Here is a 20,681-nt window from a genome sequence, read left to right as displayed (position 1 = left end):
GAACAACGTAAACTTGGCTGTTAAAAAGCACAAGCAAAAAGCACCACATACAGTGCCAGGCAGAGACAGGCATTTATATATTTACAGATTGAATGAAATAATAAACAGAAACTCACACAAAGAGAATTCTGAATCTCTGCTTTCAACCACAATCTGTAGCACTTTAAGTCCAGGGAGAACATCTTTCTTTGCCTTAAAGCTCAGGCTAAAAATCTAACCCATGAAAAGCCAAGTGATCCCAATAACTTCCATAGGTCTCTGTCCTATCCCAGCTCTAGCAGTGAAGTACCCTCCCAAAGACTCTACCTGCATTTCAAAAATCTGCAAAAATCTGGCACCCTTCATCCCAAATGGAAAGAAGTTAATGGGAGTAGAGGCAACAGGCCAGAGCATGAGAAGTAAAAAAAAAAAAAAAAAAAATAGTTCTGACAAAAGGTAAGTAACGATAACAGGTTCCGGAAAAAAAAACTAGTTCTGACAAAAGGTAAGTAACACGATAACAGGTTCCGGAATTAGGCTTAATTCTGGATAGACCAAATGAAAATAAAACCTATTTCTATTTTAATCAAATGGATGGAAACAATTGGAAAAAAAAAAGTCTCAGCAACTTTAGCCACCCAAGATTCAAAGGAGTTTCAATAACTCTTCCATCCATGAAGGCATTCCAGGTTTTCCCTTATATCTCAGCCTCACACTGTTTCTGCATTTTTTTTTTTCCAGTAGTGAGAACAGAACCCAGAGATCATTTACCACTGAGCTACATCCCCATCTTTTTTTGAGGCAGGGTCTCGTTAAGTAAGGCTGGCCTTGAACCTGCAATCCTCCTGCCTCAATCTCCCAAGTGCCTGGAATTACATGACATCCACCACCACACCTGCCTTTCAGCACTACTGATGGAGTCTCAGTGCTGAATATCGAAATTACAATTAGCTAATCTGCCCTAATTCAGTTTATCAATATTAGCATGCACACATCTCATTTTTACTTCAATTTAAGTCATTTTCTGTCTCTACTCCCTCCCTCCAGAGCCTGATTTTCCACACCCTTCCTTTTACCTGAATTTTAAGATTCCCTTGTTCTTGCTTTAGTTCACTGTTTCAAAAGTAAAAGGGACTGCAGATGACTGATATAAAAAGGGGGCAGATTTACTACGGATAACAATCCTACATACTACATATTATATATGATGTACTGTCTATATAGAGAACTTATCAACCATAAGTGCTTCTGAACCTGAGCAGAAACCTCATATGCTTCTGCTATGTTTTTGCTGCTGAATCTAACAATCCACCATCATGTTTTCTGGGGGTTCAGGAGCCTTTCCCCAACCTGCTGGAGAACAGGATCAGACCACAGAGCCTCAAAGCCACAGCAATCAAGAAGCAGCTGAGCTCATTTTTCTATCAGCCCAGGAGGGTCAATTCAAGAGTTTTATCATCTGTCCCTTAGATCCCCATGACCTGTTCCACTCAAGCTAAAAATTCTGTAATGTACTTTGAATCTCATTCGTTCTCCTAAAAGGACTCAACATCAAAAAAATTTTTTTCAGCACAATTTATCCATATTTTGGCTGGAATTCTACCAAATAGCCACCAGAGGCTGGTGTGGTACAACTGCTATGGAGTGAGGCTAGCCAAATCTAACTAAAAAATGTAAGACTCCACGAATAAGCTCTCATGAAAAGGTACACCATTCTTTACAATGAGGTTTGCGCTTTGAAAAGTCAAATTCAAAGGACTCCTTCATAAAGCCTTAACATAACGGAAGCAGATCAAAACTGAAATTTTCAAAACTCGTGGGGATTTACCTTGCGTTTTGACCATATTTAAAAAAAAAAAAAAATCTCGTACTGAATAATGCAACATCTTCCACGTAATTTCTCAGCTTTTTTTTATTCCTACAAAGTAATTTGGTTGCAGGTGATTTTGAATGTACTTGGACACCCGGGAAAAAGACACCTGTGCCTTGGCAGGTCGATAGACGATTAATTTGCCCCAGGTAACAAGGAAACAGAAGATGCTCTTGATTTCTGGATAAAATTGTCTGCAGTGCCAGGTAGGAGGTCACATGCCCTGAACGGCCGCAGCTCATTTAGAGTGATGTAAAAGCTCCTCCGATATTAATTTTGTTAGAAATTAGGGGAAACAAGCAACCTGAGATCAATTCATTTAGACGCGGGGAGTCGGGTACTTTCCAGCTGCCTTTTTTCGCCGGAGTCCGCGCAACCTGTCCGTACCTATGAGGAAGGGTGGGCAAGCAGGGCACCGGCCGCCTCTGCCTTCCGGGGAGGATCGCACGGAACGGGCAGTCCCCCATGCCCAGCCCCATCCCGAATCTTCTATTCGCCTGGGACCGGGAAGACCGCCCTGGAAACCCTGGACACAAGTCGCTGCCCGGCCAGGCTGAGTTCCGCCGCCTTCGGCTCGGGACTGCGGGCAGGGCGCCTCGTCACGCCCCGCATCTCCCACCCCCCCCCCCCCCCCCCCGGCGCCTCGGGGCTCCTCCGCCGGCCGGCACCAGGCGGCCGCCGCGAGCAGCTCCGTGGCCCGCGACACGCAGCCGCGCGGGCGGCTTATCCGCAGCGGCGCAGCCCGCCCGCCACCCGCCCGCCCGCTCACTCACGCGGGAGGCAGCGGCGGCGTCTCCATTGTGGCTCCTCTCGGGCTTCAGAACGCAGGCACCGACCGCCGCCGCCAGCACCATTCCAGCCGCGGACGCCGGCACTGCCCGCCCGCCGAGCCGCGTTCCATCCGCCCCGGAGGGGGCGCCGCGCTCGCCTCACCGCGCGCCACCACCTGCGGCGGCGGCCCCCGCGGCCATGGCCCGCTCGGCCGGGCGTGCTCCGTGTGCCTGCGCGGCTCCCGCGCTCGCCCGACTGCGGGGCGGCAGCGGCGGCGACGGCGGCGGGACGGGCGGGCGCGCGGGCTCGGCCACTTCCGGGTTCGGCCCCGGCTGGCGCTGACGCCGTGACGGGACGGCGATGCGGCCTCCCGCGGCGGCCGGGGACACCTCCCTCGGCGCCCCTTCCTCCTGTTGTGCTGCTGTCGCTGCTGCTGCCGCCCAGGCGGCTTCTGCTGTGCTGCTCTGGAGGCGGGCGGGCGGGCGCGAGCCGGAGCGGGGCGGGCGGGCCCAGACGCGGGGCCGGAGCGCGGGCGGCTGCCGCCCGCAGCGCGCCTGTGGGTCACCCGGACGGGGGAGCTGAAAAATGGGGGGAGGGGTGTGTGTGCAGGAAAAAGGCGACAGAAGCACGCGTAATGACGCTTGGTATTCACTTGCTGCTCTGCTGCTTCTCGGGCATGTTCACATTCATTCTTTTAATTTGAGCATCTGCCCAGGAACATGGGAAGAGTAGGCATAACCATCCCCAGCCTTTCCAAACGGTGAAACCGAGGCAAGAAGAAATGAATATGCCTGTCCAGTAGGTCCCAAGCAAGAAGCTAGGTCTTCCTCCTCAGTATACCATTTATGCCTTGGATGAGTGAAGTGAGCACCTACTAGGCAAGGTTCGGGTACTGGGAACGTGGTAGAGAGCCAAACCAAGTCTCTGCGCTTGTGGAGCTGTCCATCTAGACATGGTAAGAGAACCATGAACGAACTGTGCCTACTATGAAGAAAAATAAATCCGAGTGAGGAGAGGAGGTGCTGTTTTAGAAGGAGTGGTAAGGGAAGGCCTCTCCAAAAGGTGTCCGTTAAACAGATGGAATAACATAAATCTTCAGTTATGCAAAGAATGCCCCAGGGCCGAGGGAAGAGCAATGCAGAGACTCCTAAGCAAGATCCTGCCTGCCTTATTAAATGGGAAGGAGAACGTTATGACTGGTTGTTTCGAATATACCCGCTGGAAGCAGAACACCTGGAACCTGTTAGAAATGGGAATTTTCAATTCCCACTTAAAGTCTGCAGAATCAGGACTCCTAGAGGTGGGGTCAGCAATCTGTGCTTAGATAAGGCCCTCTAGTATACAACTGAGGCAGAGCGAGGGCAGGAAACAAGTTAGGAGTGGGCGTGGGGTCGGAAGGAGTAGTCATGGACCACAGAGGCTTTGTAAGCCATGATTGAAACGATGTGGCTTGCTAAGATGAGAAGCACTTGGAAAGTTGTCAGCAGCTTGATCAGATCATTAAAAGGATGACCTTACTGAGATTTATTTCAAAATACTCCACCAAAAAAAATTTTTTTAAGTGCATAAATGAAAGAAGATTGACAAAATGTCAATTTGGGGGGCTAGGTGATGGGTGTGTGGAGATGATCATCATTTATGTGTAGTTATGTATACGTTTTAAATGTTCAAAAGTTTTTGTTTTTGTTTTAAAGATGACTGCTGTATGGGCAATATGCAAAAGGATGCAAGAGAACCAGCAAGATTAGCCTGATGGGAGGAACACAAGGAGGGTCTGGGCTAGAGTCAGATTGAAAGAAGTCGTCACATTCTGACCTATTTATTGGATAAAGCACCAGGAACTGCTGGTAAGATTCCAAATGAGCATAAGAGAAAGAATGGAGTCAAACATGATCCTACGAGTTTGGGGTTGGTTTGTTGGTTTGGTTGCGGTTGGTTGGTTGGTTGGTTGGTGGTTGGTTTTGGTGCTGAGGATTGAACCTTCCCTGATCCTAAGGGTTTTGATTTGAGCTCTAGGGAGAATGGAGTTGCTGTTTACTGAGGGTGGAAAGATTGGGAAACAACAAATTGGGGGGAGGAGTATTTGGACTCTGACTTAGATATGATAAACTCGAGATCTGTTCAACATCCAAATGAAGACAGGTGTAGAGAGTTAAAATGCATGTCTGGGGTAAATATAAATTTGGAGGTTGTGGTATGTAGTTGGTATGTAAAGTCACAGAACTGTTTGAAATCAACTGGATAATGTAGCCAGAGCAAAGGAACCAGAAGTGAACCCTGGGAAAACTCCAACATTAAGAAAATGAGGAAAATCGAACAAAGGAAATGAAGAAGAACAGCCAAGGGGTAGGAAGAGGGCTCGGGAGGTGTCTGGTAGCCTAGTGAAGTGTTCCAGGAAAAGGCCACTACTTTGATATGCCTTAGTGTGAGCTAACTTCTGTATCCTGGTGGCATTATTGATCTACCATGTGTGTGGGTAGTTTCTCTAGTGTTAATGATGTCTTTGTTCAGGACAGAAATAAAACTTCCTACTTTATAAAGTTGTAAAATTAATGAAATAATCCATACAAAGCTTCACATGCACAGTAGAAACATTTAAACCAATGTTAGTTACTATTATTCCAAGTGCACAGTAGAGACATTTAATAAATGTTAGTTGCTATTATTTTTCTACACATTTCTGTGTCATCAGTTATACCTGATTCCACTAGAAACTGGAGTTAAGTAGTAGAGCAAAACATAACACTAACTTAATTATGCCAGGCCTTTGCCCTGACTTCCTTCAGCATGCAAACTGAGTGGGCAGGGTTGGGTGATCATTTCAAGAGCTCTTTTTTATGGGGACAGGGGTGGGAGGATCTTCTACTGCTTTTGTATCTTTTACTTGAAATAATGTTATATGTACAATAGCTACTTAAATTTTTTTTTTTAAAAAAGATGCTTCAATCTGACAAGGATGCATATCCTTCAAACCATACCCCCTTTCGCCTCCTCCTCCTCTGGGTTAGTTTTGTCTGTCACATGCAGTTCAATCTTACTTGGGTTAAGAGTCAGCCTACAAGCTCTAGTATTCTAGTGTGTCATACCAGGTAGATTTGAAGACAATACACATTCTTGTTTTGTATCTCCACTCCAGGCTCCATTTCCTCCAGACTAGAGAAGAGCTTGAACTCTCAATTTAGAATCCTGGAATCTCCATCAGACTTGGATTTAATCAAATATCTCATCTAAGGATCTTGAAACAATTTGAAAATGTTAACTTTTGTTGTTTTCTGCAGACAGTGACTGAAGCCTTGGCTTTTCAGGCATAAACAGACCTACCTAAGAGCAGTAGCAATTTATGAGGCCAAAAGTTTCCATTTTCATCTTTATGTGGGCCAAGTAACTTCACAAAACTGGCCCTTGGCCAGATGCAGCCTCCACACCATTCACAAGAAAAAGTAAACAAAAAATACTTGACAAGATTAACAAATCCAGCAGTACTGAGGGTAGAATGTGGGGGGAGGGGAGTCTGTAACTCTCTTTTCCTTGATTTACCTTATCCTGTTTTATGCCTCGTTTTAACATATCCTGAGGAGTAGCTACTCAGGACCACTAAGAAATTCTCATTTCTGTTTTCCTTGGCATAAGAAACTGACTGGATATTCAAAGGTGTTTGACCTCTCCCTACTCAAGTTTTTAGCTCCATGTACCTACCTCTTAGGGTTTTATCTGTTGTTCTGTTTTGTTTTTTTTATTTTGGTGTTTTTGTTGTGCTGGGGATTGAACCCAGGAACTCGTGCATGCTGCACAAGCTCTCTAACACTGTAAAACACCTTCAGCCCTTGGCTGTCTTTAGATAAATCTTTCACCCTAGCAAAGGAATGAGATCTTATAAAAGTACATCCATTTGTTATACCATTGAAAAATAGAACAATTCCTCAGACATATTATGTACCTGTAATCTAAAGCTAATTTAAATGAACAGAATATATCACTTGTAAAGAAGATGAGACCACACTGGTGAATAAATCCATGACAGTAGCTGTTGGCAAAAATTACCTGGACTTAGTTGAAATCAAATGTTACACCAGAACTCATACATGATGTAGCAGGCACAAATACATGCTGTGGTAAGAATCAGGGGACTGAGAATTGCTCCTATAAAGACAAGATTTTGCCTCACCAAGTAATATATATCAGTTAGATCCTGCATTTGAAAATCCTTCCAGTATAAAGATGGCAAATTTGAAAAGAATCACTCATTCAAAAATAGATAAACCAGCAGGTTGCAGTGGTGCACACCTATAATCCAATGGCTTTGGAGGCTGAAACAGAAGGATCGAGAGTTCAAAGCCAGCCTCAGCAAAAAGGAGGCACTAAGCAACTCAGTGAGACCCTGTCTCTACATAAAATACAAAATAGGGCTGGGGATGTGGCTCAGTGGTTGAGTGCCCCTGAGTTCAATCCCCAGTACCAAAAAAAAAAAAAAAAAAAAAAAAATAGATAAGCCAGGTAAGATGGCATAACCTATAGTCCCAGCTATTTGGGAAGCTGAGGTCGGAGGATCTCGTTGAGCCCAGGAACTCAAGGCTAGCTTGGGCGACATAGCAAGACCCCATCTGTAAAGAAAAAAAAAAAAAATTATGGAGATAGAAAGTAAAGAAAAACTATTTTCTATGCTACTGAGTAAGCCTAAAATGTGTTACTTCAGTTGCCTTACTAACTTTAAATAGGGGTTTTTGCTTTTATACTTTTGATTTGAAAGCATCCTACTTACATAATGTATTATGAAGCATTTCTAAATATTTTTGAGACTTTGCTATTTAGCAAATGGATTTGTCAATACATTAAGGATTTATTACAAGCTTTGTGGTGTTAAATGGGGCAATATGAGTTCTGCTCCAGAGCAATAGAAAATCTTTAGCTGAAGGGGTCCTTTGTATCCATGAGCTCAGCTTACCCTACAGAGGCTTGCCTTCTTGTTTTTGTAGTCTTTAAGATGTCAGCTTTATTTCCAGCACAACACACCTGCCCATTATCCTGAAGTCCTCAGAGAAATGAAAGCAAATTGTTTGCTGAAAAGTTTAATTGAAAAATCAATTTGAATTGGTACAGGAAGTATACAAAAATAGGTTTCACACTAATGTATATCAGGTAAACAGTTTCTCTGTGCTTTTTTAGGAAAAGGATATTCACTTAATCTATTCTTACTTTTACATAGTTATGTGGCATCTGTTTATGCAGTGTGGTGATGTAATACCTCATTATAGAATTATTGAGGACTAAACATCTTTCTACCCAGTCAACAATACTTGGAGGGTGCGAAGACAAAGAGCAAGAAAAAATTCTGAATAAATTGTGAGAAGCATTATTAACTTGTTGTCATTCATTTCAAATTATGCACACACACACACACACACACACAAACTTCTACCCATAGCTTCCAATTGTTCATCACAGCAGACTGCTAATAGCACCAACCCTAAGCAAAATTGTGAAGTAAGCTTGTTTGGCATTCTGATTTTCTCCTTTTTTCCTGTCAGCATCAATACATCTCTCACCTCTAACGCTAATAGGCTACAGGTCTCAGTATCCTCATTCCATCCCTACTAAAACTTAGAAATTATCTGTTATCAGTTAACAAAACAATTAGTAGATTATGCTTTAATATAAATGGCTTTTAGACTTAAGGTAACTTCATATTGATATTATTTTAGCCAATAATATTATACTCCATTGCCTATCTCTTTACCACTAGATGCATTCCAATGCCTTCTCTACTATTTTAATCACGAAATTGCTAAAGATGAATTTTGATGTTCAAATGTTATTTTCCTTACTAATGGTATTACTATATAACATTGTGAAAGGGTCTTTTACTTTGCAAAAGAACAATGCTAAGAGGTTGAAAAAAATATTCATCTTAAATTCCAGGCCTTTGAGCCAAACTTCCAGGAGTTTATATTACTTGTTCAATTGTTCACATGGTAATATAAAAAGATAAGTCTTGAATTTTCACATAAATCCTAAAATTTGAGCTCAGCCCAAATCTTGGAATTATTTTTGCAAGTAAGGATCCTTTGCCAAGAAATCCTTTCTAGTTCTTAATCTGGTACTAGTGAGCTTCTGGATTCAGAGCAGCGGTGTTTTAATGCAGGATGTAAGTGGTTAGTCAATTCCTGAGGCATCCATAATTCTTCCTTTCCTTGTTAAGATCTTGGTAATAATCCAACCCAAGAAATAGAATTGACTTGAGTCTGCATATGTATGAGAGCTATTCTTCATTGAACTAAAAATGAACCTGAGCTGCCATTTTGAAGTCTTTGTTAAAAACCAACTAAAAATTAAATCATGAGAAAATATTTCTAGTCCATATTTTCTGAGGCAAACTGATTCAAGCCAATCTTAATGTATTATACTTAGATATATCAACTCTTTTCTATACCAAATAGGGAAAATATTGACCATGAATCATTAGTTTAAATTGCAGTTACTAACCCCTCACACACACACTACCTATGCCCCCTAAATGCCCATTTTGATTTATTAATTGACAAACTATATGTTTCATTTATTTCACTTGCTGTCTGATGTCTCCTTTGGAATATAAGCTCCATGAAAATGCGGATTTTAGTCTTGTCTGGTCACTATGATAGCCTAAGAAAGTATCTGGCACATTATGCACTCAACAAATGCTGTTGAATGAATGAACTGGCACAAATATCTACTTCCCATAATACATATTCCAACTCAAAGTCATACGATGTGCATTTTAACTATATCTATATATTAACTTTTACTTGTTTTAACTTTTGGAAGCATATAAACTTCTTTATAAATGTTGCCCAGAAATAAGGAAGGTACAAAGAAATTTTATTTCAGTCAATCATCCAACATTTATTGAATGCCTTCTTTGATGAATACATTGTGATAGTAGAGTTGGTGAGATGAAGTTTGGGGTTAGGAATTATAGAAAGCTTAAAGCAAGAATTCTTCCTTGAAATGTGGTAATCAACAGCAGACACACGCACAAAATAAACCCAACATATTAAATGAAAATAATTTTAAAAATACAAACTCTTCACAAATAAAATAAATGCCTAATTGTGCACTTAAGAAAGTTATGTAGTAGAAAAAGAATATGTGGAGAAGTGGAGAGTAAAGGGGGATTTTGAACAAATTATTCCAAGAATAAAATACTAACAAAGCTGAAATGTTAAGGTTAGATCCCAGGGATCCTTGATGGATTTTAGACCTTATATGAAGTCCGTAGGTAGTTAAAGTGGGGAATATGTGTTTTTCTGTGTGTGCATGTGTGTGTGTTTGCCCAGGTAGTAAAATAAATAAATTCTACCATAAGACTTAATCTAGCATGGGTATAAAAAATTAATGACCAATGGAAGAACCTGAAAGATGGGACAGGGAAGATAAAGTGGCCAAATATCCCAACATATATTAAGCATATAAAATTAACAAAAATCAGAAAGTCCTGTGGGATCAATGATGGTGTGTGGGGCGATAGGGCAAGAGGGTTCGCAGTCACAGGAAGGTATTCCAGTGAAATACCCAACAGGAAGGTGTACAAAAGCCAGGACAAGGACATCTAGTACAAAAATGTAATCACCCTCATAAAGTCAGTGGCCCCTGGAGAATGGTAATGTGACTTTCTGTGGTGAGCTACCTTGTTACTAGATGAAAACCTTCCTTCCTGTTCTTCACATTTCTCTGTATAGGTTGGCATCCCTGTTGCTTTCTTGATTGTTAATTTTTAAAATTAAGCAAATGATACATGTTTACATTCTTATAGTAACATTCCAACCATGACATGAAAACTTCCATTGACCTCTCTCCCAATCTTCTCACCAGAGGTAACATGTTAACCACTTTATGTGTGGTCTTTCAAACATTTCTCTATGCAGTTGCATATATAAGTGGTACACAAAGGAATAGATGGGTTTGTTTTTGTTCCAGGTAGGTGGGCTCATGCTGGATGGTACCTTCAGCCATTAGCAGCAGCTAAGGAAGCCTTACTCTCAGTTTCCCATAGCTGTAGGGAACCCAGGCAAGTAGAGCTCAGTTGCAAGGTACCAGTGCATCCAGTATTTAAATGAATACATAATTTCAGGGGAAATTATGAACATAAGTTTGAGGAATGCCTCAGTTAACCAGTACACTGCCAGGTGGATACTCCATTGCATCTTGATTCTTTAGACAATTTCTGCCACTCTCACCAAAACATACCCACTCTTTTAGAAATCAAATATTTACTCTAAACCATAGGGAATAAGATTCAAAGCCACCACTTTCCCAGTAAAGATAATTTTTGTTTTTGAAATTTGATTCTACATTGCCAAAAACCTTAGTTATTTCTAGATTCTCTATTTTTTCATATCTTCTCTTGTAGTCTGTACTTATTCTTTCCATAATTTTTCATACCAGTAACCTAGTCTAAGACAGTATTGAATGAGGGTTAGGAGACCTGAGTTGTGATCTATCTATTTAATGAATATTGGTCAAAAAGTGCAGAAATTTTATTCTTTTTATGTTTTCATTCCCATTTAAACCTTCCTAAAGCCATAGTAATTACATGCTTACCTAAAATAATGATTTACTTTTTTTTTTTTTTTCCCCAGTGCTGGGGATTGAACCCAGGGCACTCTACCACTGAGCCATATTTCCAGCCCTTTATATTTTTTGTTTTGAGATAAGGGCTCACTAAGTCCTGAAACTTGCATTCCTCCTGCCTCATCCTCCTGAGTAGCTGAGATTAGGGGCATGTACCACTGCACTGGCAATATGATTTACTTTAAAGTATGTTTAAATATTGCACAACATGCATTTTTTTTTAAAATCCATTTTTAAAGTTCTAACTGTGGGAAGTGATGTGTGTTCCTAATTACAGTTATTTGAATGTGTGGTATTTTTGGAACAGTGAAGTACCATACTTTAGGGGGGGTGGGATGAAGATAATTTGTGTATTTTTATATGAACTAAATTTCTTTAATGTTCAGTGTCTAGGATAATTTTAAATTTCATGTTTTTGTTTTATATTATAAGTCGTGAACAAAAATATCTTTATACAATGTGATTTTCTAAATCCTTATATGATCACCACTAATATTTTGGTCATTGTGGTGATTCCGTCATCTTGAGAGATTTTTATCTTTTATGGAATTCCCTACTATGTAAGTAGAAGTATTTTACATAGAATCAGCAAAAATTACTTATATTTCACCCATGACAATTATGATCACACTCTTAGAAAAGTAGGGCTGACACCACTTTTCAACTCACCTAGTCCATTCACCTAATTTCCAAAGGGGACTATGGACTGATTTTAAACACATTCAAGGAATATTCAGAACTTTCCTCCAGGAACATATTGCACAATTTTACAATCCTTTTCAAGATTCAGTACTTAGCACTGTGTTTGCTGTAGGAGTCAGATTTAAAAAATAACCTGCCAGGAACAGCTTGCCCACCCCAGGGAAATTTTAGGTATATATCTAAAATTATAGAGGAATATGATTCATGTATGAAAAGATAATTTGGGGGTGGGATTATCCCAGCAGCACTTTTTTGTAGGAGGCATAACTTGATCTGGACTTTAGGGTATATATAGGATTTAGATTAGTAGAAAAAAAAAAAAGGTGGAGGATAGGATTCTTATGTAGAAAGAGAAAAAAAACAAATGACAGACTAAACAGAAATGATGCGTCTACTCTACCTGGACTTAAAGGTAGTAGGTCAGAGGGGCTGGAGATATAGCTCAGTTGGTAGAGTGCTTGCCTAGCACGTACAAGGCCCTGGGTTTCAATCCCAGCACCACCAAAAAAGGTGGCTGGGCAGCTAAGGCAAGATATTTTTCCCAGGGGTCCTCCAAAAGTTGAGCAGGGGTGGTTTGAAATTGATTGAATAAGCTAGAAACCACTAAGGCATTTTAATAAGGGGAGTAAGATATTCAAACATTACTGTACTAAGATTGATCTGGCTGAAGTGGACAGACCAAGTTGGGATTTGAGAGATTTTAAGGGAAAGAACATCGATTTACGAGTCATTACATGTGCATCAAACATTTTAAAAAATAGATATTCCCTATGACACAGTGATTCCACTTCTAGGAATTTATCCTAAAGAAGTAATTATAGTTGCACATGAGTCAGCTACCAGAATATTTAGTGCAGTATATTTATATAATAACAATTGGAAACCCAAATAGCCCAATAGGTGACTGGCCAAATATTAGTATAATACCACCACATAGTGGTTTTAGTGTAAGAATACTTAATACCATAAAAAAATGAAACACTGATGAAAGGGAAAAGCAAGTTACAAAATACCGTATAGTGTGATCCTATGTATGTAAAAGAAAAATTGTATGTGTGCGTTGGTATGCATTTCTGTGTGTAACTGGTAAATTGAATAAAGATAGCACATTTTGATTGCATAGAAAATGCAATTTTGTCTATTTTCCTTTTACCCCATTTGTTTATTGGTGTGATTTTTTCTTACCCTAAGATGAAATGTTGAACAAGTCCATGACTCTCAGATAATAAAAAGTTCTCCAGTCAATTATAGTTCTAAAATGCCACAATTGAGTCTTAAATAATAACCAAAATTGCAAACTTAATTTTGTGTTAATTTTTCTTACCCTCTCCAATCTTGGACCCATGTAAGTCCTAAAATCTAAACAATTGAATCTTAAGTAATAGCCAAAATTCCAAATTTAACTTTGTGTTAATTTTTCCTTACTCTCCCCAATCTTGAACCCATGTAAGTCTAAAATCTAACACTGGGGAAAAGGGTAAAAGTGGCCAGTTCCTTCTGCAGATACATTTCAGACTTAGGATGTTTAAAAAGGAATTTGAATTCTAGAACCACCTCTACCCTAGGATCACTAAATTATCCACTGCAATTTTTCATTACCTTCTGTGAAAAATGGAGCTAATATTACTTGACCTACCTACATCTTAAACTTATTGTGAACATCAAATTATATCCTAGAAGCGGAATTTTGTTTGAGTAGAATATTATCAAATATAATTCACTAAACTAGGGATCCAACAATCAAATGCCTGCTGGAAGCTGGGGAGGTAACCGAAATGATTTAAATCAGGCTAGACATAAGATGATAAATAGCAACAGTTATCCAACCTGAATATTTGAGAGGCAATACATAGTGGTAGTGAATATGGTGAATTGGAGGTAGAGAACTTTCACCCCCGTGAGAAGCAGCAACTAGTCCTCCAATCTGAGTGACCCTGTGCCATGTTCAAATACAGACTATGCTGCTAGGTCTGATCTTTCAAGAGAAACAGAGATTCTGATTTTTATTGAAAAATCTCCTAATTTTCCATGTTAACTGATTTCAATATTAAGCACCACATAGGTCAACAATATGGGAGTTGAACTAATAATGCATAAAGGCTATACTAGATTATTCTACATTAGATTATAAGTGAGTTGAAGACAGTAATTTTGACTTCTATCTCTATGGACTCAGTACTTTATGCATTGTCTCAACACACCTGATGCTTAATAAATACTGGTAAAATGAAGGTTTGCATAATGCTAAATTGAAAGACTATTTCTGGAGAGGAAGATGTCAACCAACTCACCATTACCTCTTTTGTAAGAGTTCTTTAAATATGTAAACTTAATTGTAATACATCCTTCCTTTTATTTTTCCCAAGGGGTCACAGCAGAACAGAGAAAAGATGTAGAAGAAAGCTAAAGGGATAAATAGAAAATAGGAGGTTAGTGTGAGCAGAGACGCAGTGGTAAGTAGAATATTCAGCTTAGGCTTCATTGAGAAATGAGATTTCAGCAAAGATAGAGTCAGGAGCAGAGGGCTCAGTCTTTGGAGGACTTGTGGACCTTTGTAAGGACTTTCTAGATTTTACTTTGAGTGAACGGGAAAACCACTGCTGTGTTTTTCTACTCAAATGGTGATGTAATCTGACTTGCGTTTTCCTTTCATTTAAAAAGAACTCCTCTGTTGAGAACAAGCTATAGGGCAGAGATGAGTGAGGTAAAGCAAAAGCAGGGAAATCTGCGAGGTATTGTCATAATCCAGTTGATCTGGGATGGTGATGCTGAAGGTGTTTTGAAGACAGACTTATTCAGGTGGAAGTCTGTAGACCCTTCTCTAAATACCTTTTGTGCACCAGGTAAAAACTTTAAATTTTGTGGTACTAGGGATTGAACCCAGGGGTGCTGAGCTACAACTCCAGCCCTTTTATTTTTATTTTGAGACAGTTGATCAGATTGATCTCAAACCTGAAACCCTTCAGAGTCACTGGGATTACAGGTGTGCACTACCACACCCAACTTAGAATCTATTTTGTTTTTATATCAGTTAACTATTACTACATAACAAGCCAAACACAAATGAACAACTTGAACACAACTTATTTGCTCAAGATTCTGTGGGTTGGCAATTTGGGCTGGAGCAATCTGTCTCTGCCCCACATAGTGTCTTCTGGGATCACGGGTATATTTACGATCACTTGCCAGTCAGCTGGGGCTGACCAGTACCAAATGTCTAATTTGCGCGACTAGCAGTTGGTTGGCGATATAGGGCCAACTAGAACAGGTGTCTCCAAATCCAGCAGGCGAACCCAGATTTCTCTAGGTGATGGCTGGGTTCCAAAATGCAGTGAGTACATAAGTCAATGTGCATGTTCATACCAAATCTTTGTTTGTGCCATTGGCCAAAGCAGGACACATGGCGGAGCCCCAAACCAACGTGGAATGGAATTTCACAAGAGCATGGATTCAGGGAGGCTTCGTTCAAAAGTCTGCCATCATTGCAGCAATCCACACGATCTTTATGAAAACCCTGTGAGGTAGGCACTACTAAAATCCCCACTTTCGGCCAGGCTTGGGGTGCATGCCTACAGTCCTGGCTACTCAGGAGGTTGAGGTGAGAGAATCACTTGAGTCCAGGAGTTTGAGGCCAGCCTGAGCAACATAGGGAGATGCCATCTTCAGGTTGAGGTGGGGGGATTGTCCCCATTTTTTCAATGAGAAATAGAAATCCACAGAATGTTAAGAAACCCACAACTGATAAGAGTCATAGTCAAGATTTGGACCCTGACCCTGGCTTCAGAGAGTGTGTTCTTAAGTACTATACTGAGGAAAAGGCATGGGAGGGCCATGGAACTGTGAGGGGCCTCCCACATGGCCAAGGTCCTGCCCTGCAAGCGCAGGGTGGGCCAGCAGTGGGTGGAGGGCTTGTGGGTAGGGATTCCTAGAAAAAGAAATGAGAATCGATTCAGCCAAGAAGTGGAATCAGAGTCATGGGCAGGGGAAAGGAACCCTGAATCAAACTGCAGAAGGCAGATGCAGGCAAAAATAGAAGTCGGCATCTTGGAAGCCAGCCCCACAGAATGGAGCGACCACCGCTCTCCTCCCCACAGCTGCTCAAAGGCCAGAGGGCAAGGTTGCATCCCCGGACAGAGGTGCACCTAAAGAATGATAGCTCGTTTTGTCGTGGCTTATCTGGAATCGTGGTCATCATAGCAGAAATAAAATCCAGTTTTACTCCTTTTTTGTGAGGGTGCGGGTGTATGTAAAAACCGGGAAGAGTGAATGTGCTGAAATAACAGTGAGCAGCTTTGAGCAGCCTCTGAGTGTATTTATAGACATCAAGTACACGAAATACACCCACATCATACACCCTCTCCCCAGGAATCCAGGATGTATGAAGAATAATACAAGGTGTACGTTTGGCAGTCTGTGCGCACACAGGATGTGCTGGGTGTAATCACTTTTAAAATCCTTTTTGGTACCTGACCAGTGTTGTAGAAAAACTGTAAAGTGAGTTATTGGAAGGCACACAGGCAGAATTATTTCAAATGTAAGCTTTTTTTTTTTTTTCTGTTTTCAACCATTGGCTCTGAGGTAATCTGTCTCAGCCTTTCAAGGTCAAGATGGTATCAGCTGGGACCCCCGGAGAATGAATTGATTACAGGATAGCAATGGGTTGGAACTCTTCCTTTTCACCCCATACAGATCTCCACTACCATCCTTTTGCCGTAAAACATATAGATTGGCCAGGTGCCATGGTGCATGCCTGTAATCCCAGCATCTTGGGAGGCTGAGGCAGGAGGATAGCAAGCCTCAGAACCAGCCTCAGCAACCTAGTGAGGCCCTAAACAACCCAGCAAGACCCTGTCTCTAAATAAAATACAAAAAAGGGCTGAGGATGTGCCTTAGTGGATAAATGTCCCTGAATTCAATTCTGGTACCAAAAATGCAAACAAACAAAAATATATAACTGTACGGTTCAAAAAAAGTTTATTTATTTATTTTTGGAACCACAGATTGGACCCAGGGCCACTTAACCACTAGGCTACTCTCCTAGTCCTTCCTATTTTTTTATTTTGAGACCAAGTCTTGCTAAATTGCTTAGGGCCTTGCTAAGGTGCTGAGGCTGGCCTTGAACTTGTGATCCTCCTGCTTCAGCCTCCTGAATTACTGGGATTATAGGTGCATGCCCATGCACCCATCAAGAAAATTTTATTTTATAGAAGAGTAATAAGCTCTCTATACAGAGTTGTGTGGCTTTAAGATGAAACAAACAAGACTAAGTGGGGATCTAGAGAACTGGAGGGACAGGTATCTCATTCAGAGAGGGACTCCCCCAGATCCTCACATTCCGAAGATTTGAGAATGAAATCATTATACTCAAGCACTCTACCACTGAGCTACATCTCCAGCTCTTTTTATTTATTTATTTATTTATTTATTTATTTATTTATTATATTTGAGATGAGCCCTCTCTAAATTGTTGAGGCTGGCCTCGGGTTTGTAGTCTTCCTGCCTCAGCCTCCTGAGTTGCTGGATTATAGGTGTGTGCCACTGCACAGAACTTGATTTGTCCTCACTAAAGGCAATAGACATGTGCATTGTTTACCAGAAACATCATCAGTTCTTCACTTGGAGGGAAAAAAAGGAAGAAAGTCACTGTGAAATCCAGGCTTAGAACAGATAGTACAAAAGAATAAGGGCATCTGCTTTTCTGTCACCAATTTGTGCAGTGCAAAGAACAGAAGAGATTGGCAGAGACTCAGAAATGCTCAATCTGAAAGACAACACAGGCACATGGTTGCCTTTTCCACACATGTATGCCTCGATTTTAATACAGCAAACACTTTCTGAGTGCCTACTTCATGCTGCTGAGGGGTGCACAGAATTCACGGAAAATAAAACAGCTTCAGCCCTCAGGAGGCGAACACTTTGACCCTCTGCTTTGCTTTCCAGGGCTTTGTGGCAATTAAAGCACACTCTCCTATTTCTTGGAATTACATCGGTTGATTTGTTTCATTTTGTTTTGGTTCCATCATTGTTAGGCCACAAGTTTCTGCAGATATTTGATGAGTGGTAGACTCTATTTTTCACTTCTAGCCCCTGACACCTGATTTCCCAGGAGAAGAAACAACAGATTAGCAATATGTTATCTGTTGGGAAATGATCAGTGACTCAGTCCTCGGGGTTTCTAAATTCACAAGAGCTCACTGACAGGAGAAAACATCTTTCCTGCGCACATATGAATATGTAACAACAAATCTCATCATTATGTACAACTATAAGGTACAAATAAAAATATGGAAAAATAAAATATTTATTCCTGTGAGTTGTAAAGTCCTTCTCTAGGTATAAACCATCTTCCCTCCTTTAACATAATTTCATAATGATGCCTCTTTTAACGTAATAACACTAGCAAAAGTTTCAAATCCATTATTTTTTACTTTGAAATGATTATAGGTACTCTACATATGACTCATTTGTCTGGCTCTGTGACAACAAGTAATAACTTGAATCAGGTTTGAGTTGCATCCATTACTAGCTAACTAACTGTCAAAGGAGAAACTGAGGTCCTCTGACCTTTAGTATACTAAAAGTCCCTAAAATATTTTTTTTTTCTTTTCCAATCATAGCTTGGGGATAACGGGATGCTCTGAGGGAAGACTGAATAAACTATCTCCTGGATTCATAGGAACAGAGAGAAATAAAACAGGTAGAATTTATAAAAGTCATTTATTGAAAGGAAGAAAGAAGGAATGAGGTCTGGCTACCTCCCTCCCTTCCTTCCTACCTTCCTTCCTTCCTTCCATTATTTCTCCCTCTTTCTTGTCTTTTCCCTCCAGCAGGAGGACACCCTCGCCCCCTCTGAGTTCCTCAGCTCTGCCCTCCAGGCTGAACTTCTCCTTCTCCAGCTCTAGTAGGGATTTGCTGAGCAGCTGCTTAGAACAGGGAAAGGCTGGTCAACCAGGAAAAGCAAACCAAAGTTGTTTCTCTTTTGAATTGGCACAAGGTTAAGGAAAATGTCCATTTTTTTAAAAGTGGTCTTGGGAATCATTCTTTTTTTCGAAAGATTATTAGTGTCACATACACTGCACCCTGTTAGACTGAAGACTGAGAGCTAAAATATATACAAATGACCAAAACATAAGTAGAAAGTTATATGAATTCTTGAAATTTGAGGTGAAAGAGATCCCTTTAGGTTAGGAAAAGCAGGGCAGGCAGGGGTAACAGAGAAGGGGCTTTTGACTTGAGCCTCTAAGGATGACTAGGATGTCCACAGCACAGAGATGGATGGAGGGACAATGACCTGCTTCTTCATGACTTGGAACTCCCATCTCCCTGAGATTCAATATCTCTTTCTATGAAAGGAGGATTTGAGGATCTAGAAGGTTCTCATGGCCTGACCTCCCCCAACCCACACATGCATCCCCCTTCTAGCTAACCTGGGATATAGACTTCAGTTGAACTTTAGCAAATATTTGCCTGGATTTTGACCAAGATATTTCCCACCCTTCTTATCTTTAGGCCACTCCTTTTTTGTCTTTCTCTGCTTCCTCTCATTTATCCTCTGTAAGTTAATAAGGAAGCTACTACAGCTTGTTTAAGTGTATGTGTCAGCCACTGCCAGGGTTTAGCTGTGTATCAACCACTCTATGGGTTAGTGGCTTACCACATTCCTTCTCACACGCACAGACTTCTGAGTAACTAATCCAGCCTAGACTGTGCTGGGTGGCTTCACTTCCTCCTCCAATCTTTATTCGTTGGCTACAGTTTGTTCTTGTTATCACTTTTACATAATGTTGTGGATTCTTACCCTTGTCTACACCTTCTCCCAACATGTTGCATATGAGGAAGAAGATACAGATAAATAATCATTATATAAATCAACACAAAACCCACATTTTCCAGAATTCTGTTTAAGGTTAAAATGAATGTCCTAGAAATAGCTAAAATCAAACCATAAGGAACTGCCGTCTGGACTTCTTTCCACAAGGTTTAAATACATGACATAGTTACCATTCTTGTGTGATAAAAGTCATGATAAGGATTCTAGTAATATCTCATTGAATAAACTTAGTATCTAAAAAGTTGGGCTAATTCATGGCAAGATCACGACCTCTGTACTTTTCTGGAAGAAAATGTTTGCTAAATAAATTATTAATGAAAAAATTAAATCCACAGGGAACTATTACCTTCCTTGGGAAGCACTTTCAAGCACTCTTGAAATTCCATAACAGCATTTATTTGCATATGAGTGATGAAGTAATTAAAAATGATCTTTATCTGTTTGTTAAAACAGTTTCAAAAGGAACTCTCCTTGGAAAATTCATGAGAATCAGCTCATATTCCAGGAGAGCTTTAAAATACAAACTACTAGATCTCAAAAAGAACTTCATAAGTCAAACTTTAATTCACTGGAGTCTCTCAGATAATTATTCTGAATTAAAGTTTTCACCTCGTGAAGCAATTTTACCCACCTACTGACAACCTTTAACAAAGCGCTTTAAGAAGGATAACAAATAGAGAATTACTTTGGATATTTTAACCCAGATAAGTCAGCCCAGACAAACTTGGTTACATATGATGATACCCAACTAAACCACCCTGCCTGAAAAGAAGGGTTTTGAAAAACACAAAGCTAAGAGGATTATGGAGGACCCCATAATCCCAACTACTCAGGAGGCTGAGGCAAGACGATCACAAATTCAAGGTCAGCCTTGGTAATTTAGCAAGACCCTGTTCAAAAAAATAAATAATAAATAAATAT

At 40.5% G+C, this 20,681-nt stretch overlaps 1 long non-coding RNA gene across 3 annotated transcripts in view; it reads left to right on the top strand.

Moving 5' to 3' along the window:
• The first annotated feature begins 3,254 nt into the window (after nucleotides 1–3,254).
• Nucleotides 3,255–20,681, top strand: part of LOC306663027 — a 34,366-nt gene continuing 16,939 nt past the window's right edge. For all 3 annotated transcript variants that reach the window (XR_013764327.1, XR_013764328.1, XR_013764329.1), the window contains exons 1-2: nucleotides 3,255–3,575; nucleotides 4,315–4,467. This is a non-coding gene — a long non-coding RNA (uncharacterized lncRNA). The remainder of the gene's footprint in view (nucleotides 3,576–4,314; nucleotides 4,468–20,681) is intronic.

This window comes from Sciurus vulgaris, assembly GCF_902686455.1.
Source record: "Sciurus vulgaris genome assembly, chromosome: 5".
Lineage (NCBI taxonomy): Eukaryota > Metazoa > Chordata > Mammalia > Rodentia > Sciuridae > Sciurus > Sciurus vulgaris.
This window is presented reverse-complemented; position numbering and strand designations above follow the sequence as displayed.